An 18,731-nucleotide genomic window follows, 5' to 3' on the forward strand; every position below is an offset into this window, starting at 1 on the left:
GAAAAATATTTTCAAACCATGTATTTGATAAGGGTTAATCTCCAAAATATATAAAGAACTCATAGCTTTCAAAGAATTCAATAGTATAAGCCCCACAAATAATCCAATAAAAAAAAGAATAGTCAGGAAGACAAATATCATATGATTTCACTCATATGTGGAATTTAGGAAACAAAACAGATGAACATAGGGGAAGGGAAGGAAAAATAAAATAAGATGAAATCAGAGAGGGAGGCAAATCATAAGAGACTCTTAACTGTAGGAAACAAACTGAGGGTTGCTGGAGTGGTGTTGGGAGGGATGGGGTAACTGAGTGATGGGCATTAAGGAGGGCACGTGATATAATGAGCACTGGGTGTTATATGCAACTGATGAATCACTGAACTACTGATAATACACTATATGTTAATTAAATTGAATATACATTTTTAAAAAAATGAACAAAGGATCTAAATAGACATTTTCCCAAAAAAGAAATACGGATGACCAACAGATACATGTAAAGGTGGTCCACATCACTAATCATTGGGGAAATGCAGAAAAACAAAAACAAAACAAAACAAAAGGTGCAGCCACAGTTGAAAATAGTATGGAGTTTCCTACTCTTTGATCCAGTAATTCCACTTCTATAAATATATTTTCCCCCAAAATAAAACAGTATGTTAAAGAGGTACCTGCATCACCATGTTCACAACCGCATTACTTACAACCGCCAAGCTATGGAAACGACCTAAGTGTCCACCAGTGGATGAATGAATAAAGAACTTGTGGTATGTCTATGCAATGGAAAATCACTCAGCCATTAAAAGAAGAAGGCAATCCTGCCATTTGTGACAACACTGATAGATCTTGCAGATATTATGCTAAGTGAGATAAGTCAGACAGAGAAACGCAAATATTGTATGATCTTTTTTTCAAATTTTAAAAACGATTTTATTTATTTATTTAGAGAGAGAGCATGTGAGCGGGGGAGGGGGAAGGGGAGAGGGAGAGAGAGAGCCTCAAGTGGACTCCCCACCGAGTGCAGAGCTCGACACAGGGCTCGATCTCATGACCCCGAGATCATGACGTGAGCTGGAACCAAGAGTCAGACGCTCCACCAACTGAGCCACGCAGGCTCCCCGAATAGTGCATGCTCTTAAGTGAGATTTCCCACTTATATGTGGAATAAAACAAAATAAAACCAACCTTATAAAAAAAGAGATCAGATTTGTGGTTACCAGAAATAGGGGATAAGGACAGTGGGTTTTGGTGGAATGTGGTCAAAAGGTACAAAGTTCCAGTTACAAGATGAATAAGTACGAGGGATTTAATGTACAACACAATGGCTATAGTTAATATTGCTGTTGGCGTACTTGAAAGTTAAGAGAGTAAATACTAAGAATTGTCAACGCAAGGAAAAAAATTTTCTTTTTTTTGGTATCTATATGAAATGATGAATGATAAAAAAGAAAACTTATGTGGTCATCATTTCACAATATATGTAAGTGAAATCATTATGTTGTACACCTTAAACAGAGTTGCTGTAGGTCAATTACATCTCAATAAAACTGAAAAAAATGTCTTAAATTAATGCACAAGCTGGTTGTATAGGCATTTCCAAGTTTTCAATGTTCTCTAATTAATTCCTCTATCGAATATATTAACTTATTTCACAGTGAGAATGTCAGCTCCTTTATGTTGAGAGACGTTTTAAAGTAAAATATTCTAAACGGTGCTGGGCTCACAGCAGTATCGATAGTTACTGGCCTTGGAGGAATCCAGGAGTGTCAACACCAGGGCCCGGCAGGTGACGTGCGTAGTGAGATGGGGCGGGTGTGGAGCGCTTGGGCTGGCAGGGACAGAGGAAATGTGTGCCCGCCCAAAGACAACAGCTATGCTCAGCTTCACCAGGGTTACCAGGGGGAAACACGGGCCTGCCCATTTCAGAACAGTTTTTATGAGTTTTTATGTAGAATCAACCCCCTTTTAAAATGTTGCCAACCAATTCCAAAAATTTTAACTTGTATTTGCCAGACAAAATAGGGCTGCAGGCTGGATCTGGCTCATGGGTCAGCAGCTTGCAACCTCTACCTCCAGTGGTTCTCATGACACCCCTCCCCCACAAAAAAACACTTGAATTATCAAAGAAAGATGATATTCAGTGAGAACTCTGCTTGCATCTAATGTCTGAGAAAGTTCTATTGACCAGAATAAATGGACACCTGGGGAGAGCTGTCAGTACTCATGGGATATGTCATGCTGAGGTCCCCAGTGTAGATGTTGCCGTCTCTGGGTCTGTAGATGCAAAGGCTTGTGTGGTCCCAGACAAGGCAGTGGTGGGGAATTTTCTGGAGAACAACCGGACAGAGGGCTGCTGACATTTACATCCATCTAGCAAAAGAGTTGTTTTAGCTATTCCTAGACAGGAGAGGGCTGTAATGAAGAACAGAGGGCAGGGAGCCAACAGAAAAGACTCATAAGAGTGAAAGAAAGACAAGGTAGTCATGGCCCGAGTGAGGAATGGGGAGGCCTGTCTGCGAGGAGCAAGGCTGCGTGGAGAATGAATCAGCAGCTGTCGAGGAAATGAATGAAGATGTACCCCTCCCATCACAGCATAGGCCACCGCTTTCCCCTTCTCCCTCCTTTAGCTGTGAGTGAAGTGAAGCTACCCATCTGCCCAGTGGTAATGGACGTTTGGGGACACTCAGCCACAAAATGCAGGCTACGAGTTACACGTGCTTTCTCTAGTTTCTGCTCTTCACGGAACCTGTTCCTATAACCTCAGTCTGACAATGCAGGCAAGTGGGGAGTGCTGACTTTTCAGTGTAGTAGAGACTCCCAGGTGCGCTGGGTAAAGTTGTGCAGAGGACTGGGATGTTCTTAAAATAATACCCTGGAAGTTCTTCTCTGCATGACTAGAAACCATGCCAGGCCTCTAATGGCAGAGCCTGCTGAGTTAGAAAAAGGCTTCCAGAAAGCACGGGTCTAATCTAACAATAAACAGTACCCAGGGCCGCTTAGGCATGGCTGCATAAATCTGATTGCTTAAAAATAGATGTGCATGAAGCTTTGCTTCACTCCCTGGCACTGAACGCCAAGCCAGAAGGGCCAGTGATACTACTTTTGAGTCCCTGGGTCTTTGGAAAGTTCCGGTAGGAGGTCAACATGGACCCTGGCCTCCAGGGCACCAAGACTGTCTGTGTCAGATGTAGACTGTGACAAAGGCTCAGTGTGGATGGTCGCGTCTTGTTTGCTAAGCTGCTCTTATTCCCAAGGTATTCTGCCCCTGTCATCCACCTGAAAGCATTTCCCAATTTTGTTCCCCAATCCCAAAATCTACTGGGCTGCTCTTTAAATATTTGAAAGCTGCATCCATGTCTTCTTATCTGGTCTTCTTTAGGAAAAAAAAAAAATCCAGGTCCCATCAACCACTACTCAAGTGAGAGAGAGCCTATGCTTCCATCAACCTGGTTGTCCTTTTCCAGAATAACACTTATTTTATCCATGTCTGTATTTATTCAACATAGACTGATGTAGTCAGAGGAGGTTTGACATTTTAGGCAACATCTGAGTTGAGGCTTGCACAATAAGAAATAGCTAAGCAGACAAAAAATGGATAATGTTCCCAAGAGATAAAATCGGAGTGTATCATAGGGATGGGGGTTGCATTCTCTCCTCATGCCACAAGCCAAGCAGGCTTCCTCCTTACCCTCCACCGAGAATGCTGGACCTTCACTCTTTATCCACAGTTTCCAGAGAGAGAGATAAGTAGTTGTTCCTACCCTGCTGAGAAAGATGCAGAATAAGGACTGGAATATTTGTTGCTTGTTCAGGGCTATATCCTCAGTGCCTAGAGCAAAGAAGGTGCTCAATAAACACTTGGTAAATGAATGAAGTGAGGTCAGGGACAGAAAGAGCAGGAATCAGGGCAAGGTCTCATTTATTGGTGCTTCCAAGAGCTTCCCATTAGGGGGCATGACAGCCATCATGTGTGTGGGTCTAGGGCAGGTGGACAGAGGAGAGTGTGAGGGGGAGGAACACCATCAGGATGAACTGGCACACAGATCCATCAAGAATTGAGGGAGGCATGGTGGTATCCCATCAGGATGGAACAAGGCTTACAGGGGCAAGAGACAGCCACATTTTGCAGTTAATCCACGCTTTTGGGATGAAAGAATAATTGAAGGATTAAACCTAAAGTGGAATGCTGGAAAGAATCAAAAAATACAAAAGAAAAAAAAAGATTTTCTGTAAAGTTACTTTTTTTAAATTTTATTTTATTATGTTAGTCACAATACATCATTAGTTTTTGATGTGGTGATCCACTATTCATTGTTTTCATATAACACCCAGTGCTCCATGCAACACGTGCCCTCCTTAATACCCATCACCAGGATAACCCAACCCCCCACCACCCTCCCCTCTAGAACCCTCAGTTTGTTTCTCAGCGTCCATAGTCTCTCATGGTTCATCTCTCCCTCCGATTTCCCCCCTTCATTTTTCCCTTCCTTCTCCTAATGTCCTCCATACTATTCCTTATGTTCCACAAATAAGTGAAACCATATGATAATTGACTTTCTCTGCTTGACTTATTTCACTTAGCATAATCTCCTCCAGCTCCATCCAAATGACACTACAGATAAAGGGCTGGTATCCAAGATCTATAAAGAACTTCTCAAATTCAACACCCAAAAAACAAATAATCAAGTCAAAAAATGGGCAGAAGACATGAACAGACACTTCTCTGAAGACATACAAATGGCTAACAGACACATGAAAAAATGGTCATCATCATTAGCCATCAGGGAAATCCAAATCAAAACCACATTGAGATACCACCTTACACAAGTTAGAATGGCAAAAATGGACAGGGAAAGAAACAACAAATGTTGGAGAGACTGTGGAGAAAGGGGAACCCTCTTACACTGTTGGTGGGAATGCAAGTTGGTACAGCCACTTTGGAAAACAGTGTGGAGGTTCCTCAAAAAATTAAATATAGAGCTACCCTATGACCCAGAAATTGCACTCCTGGGTATTTACCCCAAAGACACAAATGTAGTGAAAAGAAGGGCCATATGCACCCCAGTGTTCATAGTAGCAATGTCCGCAATAGCCAAACTGTGGAAAGAGCTGAGATGCCCTTCAACAGATGAGTGGATAAAGAAGATGTGGTCCATATACAATGGAATATTACTCAGCCATCAGAAAGGATGAATACCCAACTTTTACATCAACATGGATGGGACTGTAAAGTTATTTTTTTAAGATGTATTTATTTATATGAGAAAGACAGAGAGAAGGGATAGGGAGAGAATCTCAAGCAGATCCCCACTGAGCATGGAGCCCGACACGGGGTTTGATCCCACAACCCTGAGATTATGACCTGAGCCAAAATCAAGAGTCGGACACTTAACCGACCAAGCCACCCAGGCGCCCCAGCAAAGTTCTAATAAAAGAATAAGAGGATTGAGTAAAGGCAGGTGAAAATGTTAACCTTCTTGCTACATAAACGGCAGACAAGGGCAAGTCATGTCAGGGATTACTAATATTAGGTAATATCTTTTGTGATACTAGATATTATTTATTCTGTGCTTGCCATATGCCAGATGTGGTGTGACGTGCTAGCGATACAGTAATGACCACAGGTTTATAGATGGCAGTTACAACAGTCACGATAATTCCCCATTTCATACATAAGGAAGATGAGGCAGGAGAAGCTAAGAACTTGCCCAGGTCGCAGTGCTTAGAAGTGGTGGAGCTGGGATTGGGGTTCACCTCCAGGCGTCTGGATCCCCAGTCCAGGATCTCACCCTGTGTGCTACATACCTCTAGAAAACAACACACTGAGATTGAAAGGTGGGGTTCTGATTGTTGCTAAGGTGGAAATCCAAATGGGCTGCTGGATTCCTTCCTGAACCCTATCCTGGAGATCTCCAAGGAGCAAGGATGGCATTGGCATTATACTACTATTACTACTATTACTATTATTACTATTATTACTTCTTCTTCTTCTTCTTCTTCTTCTTCTTCTTCTTCTTCTATTTCTGCTTCTTCTTTTTTAAGTATAATTGACACACAATGTTACTTTAGGTTCAGGTGTACAACATAGTGATCCAACAAGTTTATACACTGTGCTATGTCCATCACAAGTGTAGCTACCATCTGTCCTGATACATCGCTTATGACAATATCATGGACTCTATTCCTTATGCAGTGTCTTTTATTCCCGTGACTTATTCACTCCATAACTGGAAGCCTGTATCTCCCACTGCATCATACTTCACGAGGGAACACTGGATTTATTTATTTATTTTTAAGATTTTATTTATTTATTTGACAGAGATAGCGAGATAGCAAGAGAGAGCACAAGCAGGGGGAGAAGCAGGCAGAGGGAGAGGGAGAAGCAGTCTCCCCACTGAGCAAGGAGCCCAATGTGGGGCTTGATCCCAGGACCCTGCGACCATGACCTGAGCCGAAGGCAGATGCTTAACCGACTGAGCCACCCAGGTGCGCCCCAGCAACACTGGATTTAAAGGATAAATTTAAATCCTTTCACCCAGCAAATCCACCTCAAAAAATATATCCCTCAGTTATGCCTGTACATAGATAATTGTCAAAACTACAAGGTTGTTTCAAAGGGTTTGTAATAGCAAAATCCTGGAAATCATTTTTATGACCATCAACAGATGAATGGTTATGGGATAGAAGGGTTACCTAGAGAAAAAATATTGACTCCATATCTCACACCATATGCTAGCATCAATTCCAAATGGATGCATATTTAGATGTAAAAAAATACATAAAAGTATTAGAAAAACATGGAGTGGCGATGGATTTCCTAACTATGACACAAAATCCATAAGTCATGAAAGAAAGATTTACAAATCTGATTACATAAGATTTTTTTTTTAAGATTTTATTTATTTATTTGACAGAGACACAGTGAGAGAGGGAACACAAGCAGGGGGAGGGGGAGATGGAGAAGCAGGCTTCCCGCTGAGCAAGGAGCCCAATGTGGGGCTCGATCCCAGGACCCTGGGATCATGACCTGAGCCGAAGGCAGACGCTTAACGACGGAGCCACCCAGGCGCCCCTACATAAGAATTTTTAATAGAAACTTTTGCTATGTACTTAAAAAGACAAAGCCAACTGATATACCAAAAAACTGCAACTTAAATTACATAAAAAACACTAACATTGATTATATTAAAAGCTCTTATAAATTCATAAGACCAATGACGAATAGAAAGAGATATTTAATTTCTCTTTCAGCTGTTGTTTTCTAGTTAATTCCATTGTGATCAAAGACCATACTTCATTATTTCACTTTTGAAATTTGTTGAGACTTGTTTTTAACTCCCCCACATGGTCTGTATTGGTGAATGTTCCATATGCACTTGGAAGCAATATACGACATGCAGTTTTTGGGTGAATTTTTTTATTATCAATTAAGACACATTTGTTATTCATGATGCTCAAAACTCCCACATCCTCACCGATGAACTGCCCGCTTGTTCTAGCAGTTACTAAAAAGTATATTGAGGTTGAGAAATACAACTGTGGATCTGTTTTTCCTTTTAGTTGAGTCAGTTTTTATTTTATAAATTTTGAAACAATGCTATTAGATGCATGAAATTTAGGCTTGCTACATATTCCTGTGGAATTGACCTTTTTATCTCTAGTTATGCTTCTTGTCTTAAAGTCCACTTTGATACTCATATCACTATTCCACTTTTGTTTTGGCTCCTGTTTGCTGGGTACATATTTTTTGCCTTTATATTTACAACGTTTCTGCAGCTTTATATTTATAGTCAGTGTGTGTCTCTTGTAAGCTACAGGCTCTTGGATTTTTCAGTTTGAAAAATCTGCCTTTTATTAGACTATTTAGTCCATTGAAAGCTAATGTCATTACTGATAGATTTGGGCTTAAATATACTGTGTTAATTGTATCCTTGAGCTATAAAGCATGATCTTGAATTAGCATACTCAGCACTTCTGAGAAAATGCAAGGACCCTACAACACTATAACCCAATCTACTTCCTTTCCTTTTTATACTATTGTTACCATGCTTTTAATTATGCATATTTAAAACTCCACATATATTATTTTATCAATAGGTTAAAACACTCAATGTTCATTAGTTTTGCCCACATATGTACCACATTTTTATCTTTTCTAGTTCTCTTTATTCCTTCTTGAATCATCACATTTCCATCTGGGATCATTCTTCTCCTACCTGAAGAATTTTCCTTAGCAGTTCTTTTAGTTCAGATCTGCTGCCAACACATTTTCTGCATTTTTGTGTGTCTGTAAATGTCTTTATTTCAGTTTCATTTCTGAAGGATATTTTTTATGGGTATAGATTTTTGCAATAGTGGTTTTTTTCTTTCAGCACTTCATAGATTCCATTTATTGGCTTCTGACTTTTATCATTTCTATGGAAAAGTTGGCCGTCAGTGCTGTCACTCCTTAGAAGAAAATGTCTTCTTCTCTGCTTTTAAGATTTTTTTGTCTTTATTTTTCGTGAGGTTTACTGTAATGTACGTAAATGTGGTAGTCTTTGTATTTATCTTGATCAAGGTTCATAGAGCTTCTGAGAAAAAAGGTCTTGAATGGACATGAATTTTACCTCAAGGCATTGGCCAACTCCTAAGCTGTAAAATGCACAAGTGGCTTGATATTTTTTCATCAGTTTTGGAAAAATTTCAGTTGGTAGCTCCTCAGATACTGCTTCTTGCCAGTCCTCTCTCAATTCTCCTTTGGATACTCCAATTACACATACGTTATAGACTTTTTAATTACATCTTTCCGTATTTATCATCATTTTTCTTTTGCTTTAATCTGGGTATTTTCTCTTGTTTGCCTTCCAGTTCATTTATCCCATTCTCTGCTGTGTCTCATTTACTGTTAAATCTACTGAGTTATTAATTTCAGTGATTATGTTTCTCATTTCCAGAATTTTAATTTGGACATTTCTTTAAAACACAAACAAAAACAATGATTCCAGGCCTCTGGTAAGTTTTTGTATCTTTTTGTCTATTTCCTTGAATACATTAATCATAGTTATTTTGAAGCTGTGTCTGATAACTCAGATGTAGTTGACTTTTGGGTCTGTTTCCACTGTCTATATTTTCTACTGATTTTGGTCATATGGCCCCATCTCCTGGCATGTCTAGTTATCCTTGATTCATGGAGGATTCAATTTCATTCTTTCAGGCAGACAGAGCACAGACTGATGTCTTAAGCCAGTCAAGATGAGTTTCATGCTTTTCTCCAGTTTTTCCTTACTTCTAGGGAGGTCCCTTTAAGGGTCTATCTGGAAGCCTGGGATGTTCACTGAGTCTTCTTCTTTGCAGACCCTGAACTCTTATTTTTCTCTCCCCAGCTCTGTGAGACTGACAAAATCTCGGACTAACATTTATCCTCTTAGAACTTAAAAGATATCTTGAGCTGGCATATTTACAACTTATAAGTTGGCAAATGCCCTGAAGTAAAATTTCATGCAGTTCTTTTTCCTGGGAGAGTGGCCCTTCAAGCTCAGGCTGACTTAGTGGCCCTCAACTCCAATTTTGTATAATCATCCCTGTGGGAATTCTACAAGCTCAAAGCCATTGTTTTCCATTCTACCTTTATACTGTTATAGAAAATTCCCTAGAGATAAAATGCTATGGCAAATGTCAGTCTCACTTCAGTGTTCCACCCTCTTTTCTGAGTTTCTGGACCCTCAAGTTTTAAGTCGCCTTGGTTACTTTCCAATGTCTTCAAACATCTGATTTTTTGCTCTTTATCCAGCTTGTACAGTTCTTCATGATAGAAGTTTTATCCAAAATGGATGAGTTTGTTTGTTTGTTTGTTTTGGTGCTGATTAGGTTTTAATAGGATGTTTCCTCTTCATTTGTTTTTCAAAGTATCAGTTATATCAGTATTAGAAGTGTAAACAGGTACAAAATACACAGTACACTGAAATAATTTTCTTAACTAGTCTACTGCCTGATAAAAATACGCAAAAGGGGGCTGAATGAATGGAAGCCATGGTCTCTCCCCCCACAGGGGAAACAAGTTACTCATTTTGAATAAGAGATTCTTTTGATAAGGAATTTTATACAAAATCACTACATTATATCCAGAAGTAGATGTCTAGAGGGTTTTTTTTTCCATTTTATTTATTTATTTGTCAGAGAGAGAGAGCACAAGCAGGGGGAACAGCAGAGGAAGAGGGAGAAGCAGGCTCCCCACTGAGCAAGGAGCCCGATGGGGGACTTGATCCCAGGACCCTGGGACCATGACCTGAACCGAAGGCAGATGCTTAACTGACTGAACACCCAGGTCACCAGAGGAGATATTTTAAAAACAAAACTCCAAATTTAAATCATAGAAGCAAAAGGTCAGCAGATATAATTATACCCATATTGGAAATGTATTCAACAAAGGACACCACAAAGCTAACTGAAGGGTGGAAGACAGAGAAGCGATACTTGCAACCTCTAAAACTGACCAACAGCTGGTATATAAGACACAACAAGACAAGAGACCCAGAATAGAAAATGGGCAAAAGTTGTGAATAAGCAATTCACAGAAAGGTAAACCCAACCACAAGTTTAGGAAGAGATGCTCAACTTCATGAAATGAAAATGAAAACAACAATGTTATACCGCTTTATAATAATCCAATTGGTAGAACTTGGAAAGTCAGATAAGTTTATGAGAATTGGGGGAAGAAAGAATCTTTTATACTGTTAGTGGGAGAGTTGGAGTCACCATACCAGAAATTAATCTGCCAGGCTGTAGGTACTTTATAGCTCAGCAATCCTGTTCCAAATGATATATTCTAAGGAAATTCACACAGGTCTACCGAGGGACAAGTATGAGGATGTTTATGTCAACAATATTTGGGGATTAGGAAATGGGAGACATTCTGTGTGTCCAACACTAAGAAAATAAGAGTTAACTGGGATGGATGTGTACGATGGAATGCTATATGGCAATCAATGATCTAGGGGTACATTTAGCAATTGTTTAAATCTTAATATAGGATAAAAAAAATGAGGTATAGATGGAGATTTATAGTAGCATGATAGGTTTCAAATACATTTTTAAAACATAAATATACAAAACAACACACTAAATTTTTAGATATATGGTAAATACAGTCCTGCAGAGTACGTACAGACCCGGTTTTCTACGTAGGTTGCCTGGGTGAGTCCTTTCCCTGCCATCAAATGTGGATCTTGGGAAAGTTACTGAATGTTGTCTGTGCCTCAGTTCCTCACATGTTAAGTGGGAACAACAAAAGAACTTATCTCATAGTATGGTTGGTAGGATTAAAAATGATAAAGTACGTAAAAGTGCTTACAACTACAGGACCTTGGTAAATCCAGTTAGAGTTGGCAAAAATTTATTATTATTTTCAAAGGTACTGATCAAAACTCCCAGAGTAGGTATACACAGTTAGAATGAAAATGGGGGAGTGAGGATACAGATGAAAACATAATCAAATAAGTAATGACGGTGTGGGGAACCCCTCATCCCCCAAAACACATACACATTATTTAATTAGGACCTTTTCATGAGCTGGTGGTCATGGTGTACCCTGAGCTGATTAAGAATAATTAACTCAACTTTCTGAGCTTGAGACTCCCAAACCTGAAAGAGTTAAACTCAAAATAAACAGACCAAAGCTCTAGGCATGAAGGTAGTCATTCCTGAGTAGTAAACTTTTACTGCCTTCCTCCTAGGAGGAGGCTCAGTGACCTAAACTAGTATCTCGCTTATACAACATGTCTGTGGTGTTGAGCAACCCTGCTGAGTAAATTTGTGTAATAATTTGCCTATTGTGTCTGATTAAGTTATTCCTTTTTTTTTTTTTAAAGATTTTATTTATTTATTTTAGAGAGAGAGAGCATGGAGCATGGGCGGGGGGGAGAGGCAGAGAGAGAGAATTTCAAGCAGACTCCATGCTGAGCACAAAGCCTGACAGGGCCCCATCCCAAAACCCTGAGATCCCCTGAGCCGAAACCAAGAATCGGACGCTTAACCGACTGAACCACCCAGGTGCTCCTAAATTATTTTTAAAACAACTAATTTCTGTTTAGTTATTAATTAATTACGAATCAATTACTGAAAACGTCCCAGGTTTACAATCTGTTATGTTTACAAATACTTGCTACCCTCCCTCTGATCGCTGACCTGTGTTGATGAAGAAATTGGGCGCCAAGCTTGTACCTGCCTCCCAGCATCTTTGGAAATGAGGGGAGGAAAAAAAAAACCCACATTAATGGCTTCTCTTTAAAGTGACCACTCTGAAATCTAGCGAAGTAAACAAGATACACAAATGATACACTTAAGTACCGAGACAAGACTGAATACAGGATGAAAACAAGGGCAGACCAGAGGTGCTCCAGGAGGTCAGATGAGGTAACACAGTGAAGCTTCTGGGGGGCACCTAAAGGCCTTCTCCGCTCAGTGGGGTTCTGCTGAGGACAGGCACTGGGTAAAGGCCGCTCTGGGGATTGCCCCTGGCGGAAGCCTGAGTGCCGACTCTGTAGATAGTTATAGGCAGTTCGGGTCCCAAGCATTTCTGGAAATAGCAGACCCTCGGGAAATGGCAGGCTCTGGGTTCATTTTCTTTTAATTAGCTGAATAACATCACGCGGGAAAAGTCCCTCCAACGGGAGGGAAATCAGGGTATCTTCACACACTTCTATTTTTGTCTGTTTCCAAAGACCTTGAGTAACGAGATCCAATTCATATGAAGATAGTGGTGATGATAAAGGTAGTCTGAATTTATGTATCTCTTACATCCTGAGGGCTCCAAGAACTTTCTAGATGACACATAATTTTTCCACACTTGTCTTAGCGAGGTGAGCACTGCAAGGCCTTTTTTGTTTTTCCCTGACATGGAAAATAGGCTTTAGGCATAGGGCAGTACATGACACAGGCCAGAACCAGGCCTCCTGCTTTTGATTCCAGGGCAGGTGTGTGATGGCAAGGAAGGAAGTTTGTAACACGAGGGAAGTGGCCACCATTACAAATGATAACCACTGAGTATCTACCAGGTCCCAGCTCTTGCTAGGAGTTTTCTGCTTATGATCTCAGGCGATGTGACCACACGGTGAGCTAAGGCAATTTTACAGACTAGACGATGAATCAGAAAGTTCGAGCAACTTGTTTAAGCTACAGTACTTATAATAAAAATTAGAGCAGGAATTTAAGCTCCCCACTCACCACGCAGTTTCCCTGTGCCATAGGCTGTTTTGGAATTTCTGAAAATATTACTGGACTTAAAAATGAAAAAAAAAATTGCACTGAAGCTGTTTTTTCCCTAAGAAAAAATCCACATAAATCGGGCTGCTTTATAATACTGTTTCCATAATGCAGTTGTGATCAGAAAAATCAACAGGAGTAAATGGCCCTTAACTATTCAAATTCACCTCTTTTCTGGTATTACTAACCTCTTGCTGTTGACGTGTGACTTGATCTAAGGACTACTATTTGAACAGATTAAGCCAGCTTTTCTCCATGATTCCTGGCAGTTTCTAAAACCCACTGCTGTAGCTTATGGACCATGTGTCCTCATTATCCCCCCCCACACACACAATACCTTCTGAATCTATCCATCCTCGGGTTTGGGCTCAAGTCTTCCAGGGAAACTTCCAGGCCAGCCATAGGATTCTTGCCTTTCCCTCTAGTTAGGACTAATTTAGAACAAAGACAGAAACGGGTAGGTGTGTGGATGAATTCGAGATATCTAGTCCCAAAGCAAGACATCTAGACTGATAGGAGGAAGGTCAAAGGAGTCATGAGCAATGAAGACAGAAACTTCACGAAATAGGCATCTCCTAGAGAGGCTGTGGGTGTGCTTTCCTTTTCCCCTTTCCAGGGAGGTAGAGAGATAAGGGTAGATCCGTAATGGTTGGTATATTCACTGGGGGGACTGACTCCCAGATTTTGTTCAGGTGATCACATGTCTTCCAGCCTCGCAAAATATAGGCCAGTGGAGCATGACAGGAGGGGTACGCCGAATAAGCACCCCTTAGGGAGATGGTAAGCACTATGGTGACTCAGCAGTGGGTCTGGGCCAAGGTGTGACTGTCTGCAGAGAAGGGGCTGTTCTCCTTCACAGACTTGGCTCTGGGTAGGCGGAAGGCGGGCAGTCTCTTCCCCTGGCCAGGTAGGCTCACTTGACAGGCCTTCGAAATGCTCAGTCTCACTCTCACTCCCGTGATACAAGGGAGGAAGGCCTCACTGATGCTACTCAGGGATCCATTAGGATTGGTTTTCTATGCAGTCTGGATTGAAGGGCTGGCCATAAATATAACGGACATGCAGAGGAAAGACGCTGTTCCTTGACCATCTGGAAAAAAGCTCCTTATGGATAACTGCTCACACCTGTTTCATCCCACAGTTCAGGCCTGGGCAAGTGGAAAAGGATCCTGTGTGGGACCTGCTCCAACTCCATCATTTTACAGATGGGAAAGCTGAGGCACAGGGGCTAGTCCAAGGTCACACCTGGAAGGGTAGAAGGGTTGAGAATAGGATCTAGGTTTCTGACTCCCACTACCATGCTTTTTGAGATTCCAGATTATTTCTTGCTGAACGAATCTACTTCCCACTCTCTCTCTCTGTCCCTCACCCGTCTGATACGCACACGCACCGGAGTCAGCTTTTGAAACCATGATTCTAATCAGGACACGCCTGTTCAAACTCACAATGGCTTCCCCACTCCTTAGGATGGGCTGCATGCTCCCACTAGTCTGCCCCAGCCCACCTTCCTGCCTCACTGTACTCCAGCCAGACCAGCTGTCTTGCTGCTCTGGGCATATGCCAAGTTTTCCCACCTTAGGACTTTGAACTTGCTATTCCTTCTGCAAAGAACGCCATTCCCACAATTCTTGATAAAGCCAGCTCCACCTTCTCATTCCTTTCCAAGCCATGTCACCTTCTACAGGAAGCCTGCCCTCACCAGCCATGCCCAATTAGCCCCCAGTCTCTATTCTATCACTCTGCTTTATTTTCACCAGAGCACTTATCAGAAAATGACATCTCTTTGTTTATGGTCTATCTCTCTCTCTGTTCCATTCACTGCAAATGCCTAAAACCTGCACGGCACATAGTAGGCTCTTAACTAAGGGATGACTTCCATGGCTGCCCCTAGGGCACCACACAGCTTTTTTGGATCCATACTGGAATTCGATCAAAGCACTCTGGCACCAGGTAGCCTCATGAAAATACTTCACTTCCAGTGAAGAAGTAAATATCAGAAACAAGGCTTTCCAGCTTCCATAGGAACTCAGGGAGCAGTTTGGTTTGTTACAGCATCTCAAAATATCCTCTTTGGACTTGCAGGTGTCACATTCCATACTAAGACCACATGGATAATAACCGGAAAAGCCAGAAGCTTTGGCTCGCCCTGAGCCAAGGCACTTGACTTTACAATGCACTCAAGGACCCAAACAATTGTGGATCTTCTTCCTTCTCCAGCTTTTTCTGTGTTCCAGTTTCTCAAACCACTGCAGCCTCCCTGCCAAAACTCCCCTACTGGGAGGCAGGCTCAACCCATCAATCACTTGCCCCAACTAACAGATGCAGCTGCTGATTGCAGAGGGAGAACCAGGGCAGGACCACCCCAGAACCGAGTCTGCTTTCTGGGGCATCTCGGAGGGAAACAATTGCTCGCTGAGGCATGAACAATGAACTAGCCTACCCATTCCGAGAGCTTCCTCCCTGCATCTCAATCAAGTCACTGATCTGTTGAATTGGATATGCTGACTGCAATTGCTAAATTGAAGAAATCAGAAGCAACTTGGTGGCACTTTCCCGAGCCATGAAATAAATCCTCACGCTCAGTGCCCTCGCATTCTTGACTCCATCCCTGGTGCCTCCACATCCTCCCAGGGGCCTCCCACAGAAATCCTTTCCTCCTCTACAATGTCTGTGCTTTTCATGCCTTTCCCTCCATCTACATGAGACCCTTCAGCCCTTACCTGGATGACTGTAGGAGCATCCTTATTCTGCTCCAGGCTCTGGACTAGTCCACCTTGCCCAGCCAGCTAGTTTATCCCTTCTAAAACCAAGGTCCCACCATGCTTTTGTCAGCTCAGCACTGTGGGTTCTCTGCATCCTCCTCACCTTCACATGCAAAGTCCATCTGAAACTGCCCAACTTCTCCTCACCCCTCAAGTCATCTCCATAAAATCTTCTTTGATTCCTCTAGTGGTAGAAGTGCTTCCCCTTATAAATTTTCATAAATGCCCATGTGCTTCTTTGTGTTTCAATCCTCTATACTTTTTTAAAAGATTTTATTTATTTATTTATTTATTTATTTATTTATTTATTTATTTGAGAGGGAGAGCGAGCATGCGCACACTAGCAGGAGGGGTAGAGTGAGAGGGAGAGAGAATCTGAAGCAGATTCCACACTGAACGCAGAGCCCCTTGTGGGACTCGATCCCACGACCATGAGATCATGATCTGAGCCAAAACCAAGAGTCAGATGCTTAACCGACTGCACCACCCGGGTGCCCCAGTCCTCTGCACTTCCTGCCTTGACCTGTCCGTGCCCATGGCTTACCTCCTACACCTCGTTGTTCATCTCTGTGTTCGCCTTGTGCCCTGCACTGTTTAAATACATGCTATCAACACACAGTCGTGTTAAGAGAATAGGTTTATCATGTTAAAGACATTAAATGATCGCTCCAGTTAATAAACTAGCTGTATCACTGGCAGGAGGAAAGATGCCATTACTTTTTTTGTCTGCAGTACATCACCAAAGTCTTTCTGAAAGGTCTGTCTCATTTTTAATATATATTCTTTTCATAGTGCTTTTAGCTTTTTAAGGTGTTATGGCATTTTATCGGCATACTAAGTCTTCCAAAATGTGTGTAAAAGCACACTGAATAATTGTAAATAAAATTTCCCGGAAGAAATATATACTGAGTGCCGTTTATGTGCTAGGCATTCTGCTGGGTACCCAGCGGCCAAATGCTTAGCAGGGCCTGCAAGCTTATGACAGATAGCAATTTCCATTTCATGGGGTAAGTGCTTTGATGGCAGCAGGCATATGTTTCTATCGGGGCACAGAGAAGGGATCCCTCTCCCAGAGGAAGTAAAAGCTAGGGACAGTCTTAAAATCTTGCAAGTTGGAGATTGAGGTTGGCAATGTAGAAAAAAGACACAGCTTAGGCTCAGAGGTGAGAGAGAATTTAGCTTATTGGAACAACTGCAATTAATTCATTATTGCTAGAGAACCCAGGGTGGGATGGAACTGGAGAGTGACTGCCATTATTTTAAGGGCAGTTATTAATACTCTCAAATTTACAATGTGGAAACTCAGACTCAAAGAAGGGAAGTCACTTAGAAAGATCTAATGCATACCCCAAATCCTTTTGGGAAGACCCCTGTGGAATCTACAATTCTAATCACAGTCTGGGGGCAAACCAAACTCATGCTGATGCAACTTTCCTATTATCTCTTACTTTACATCAGAGAGTTCTTGAATCTTGCCACTTATTCTTCCCTAAGAGGGTTATCAAAGGACATCAAAAGAATTCTGAAGGACTGAGAGGGGAGTCTTTAAATATATATATTTCGGTTTGACTTTGGTCATTAGTTACACATCTCTTTAAAATGCTTTTAGTGGGTAGCTATGGTTCAATAGATGTAGGTCAATGAGATGCCCCTAATCTTTTCACCACTTCTCATTGGCCCCAGCTAAAAAGAACACATGATAATACAAAAAAATATTTTTGTGTGGTGCTTCATACTCTACAAATATTAACACAATAGTAATAAAGACAGGTAACATTTATTAGAACAGCCAGGAACTGTTCTAAGTGCTTTGCAATTAACCACACTACAACCCCAAGAGATGGGTTCTGTTAGCACCCTTTTTTACCCTTGGAGGAAAAAGAGGCACAGAGGAGTAAAATAACGCACCCAAGGTTATAGGGTGTGCATCAGCAATCTGCACCTTGTCACTTCGCTAGGTTTCTCTGCAGACCAAGCATTTGCCTATTTTTTTCCTGATCTTATCAAATCTGAGAGCCTTGCAGAGGAAATATTATGAATACCTCATTTTTGGTATGTTTTGGAAATTGAGGTTCTGACGCACACTGTGGCTTGCCCACAGCCACTCATCCCATTTCCTGGCCTCTGTGGCCCCTCAGCAGCCTCATCTATCCTGTCTGTTGGTATATGAGGAGACATTCTGGCTTTTTCTCCAGTTGTAAGAAGAGAAGCCTTCCTATAGGCAGGTACCCAAGGAGGGAGAGGCTGGAACCCCCTGGAATCCTCTTTATTGATAATGGTGATGACAGAACTAATGCCTTACATGCAGGTAGCGCTTTTAATGAATTCCAATGCATTTCTATATGTATTATCATGTCTACTCCTCACGATGTCCTTGGGAGGTGACTAAAAATTGGGACTCTTTAAACCATTTGGTTAGACAAAGAAACTGCAACAGAGAATAAGTTGCTGAGTGAGCTTATTTTTTAATGAGGGAAGACAGACAATAAACTAATAAAAAGTAATATTTTATGAAAGAATGTGAAAAGTGCCATGGAGAAAATTAAGGCAAAACAAGAGGGATAAGGAAAGCCAGGAGAGGGTAAGGAGGGAAGGAGTGGTTACTTAATACAGTGTGGCCAACAAAGACTTCTCTAACATGTGGGCAGAGATCTAAAGAGAACAAGGAAATGAGCCCTGAGGTGTCTGGGGGACAAGTTGCCAGCTAGAAGAAATCACAGTGCA

The 18,731-nt window shown here is 41.5% G+C and overlaps 1 protein-coding gene across 3 annotated transcripts in view; it reads right to left on the minus strand.

The window, feature by feature from the left end:
- The window catches only part of CALN1 (calneuron 1), a 418,542-nt gene that overhangs the window by 119,468 nt on the left and 280,343 nt on the right, over nucleotides 1-18,731 (minus strand). The window lies entirely within an intron of this gene.

The sequence above is a fragment of the Halichoerus grypus genome, chromosome 6 (genome assembly GCF_964656455.1).
Source record: "Halichoerus grypus chromosome 6, mHalGry1.hap1.1, whole genome shotgun sequence".
Taxonomy (NCBI): domain Eukaryota; kingdom Metazoa; phylum Chordata; class Mammalia; order Carnivora; family Phocidae; genus Halichoerus; species Halichoerus grypus.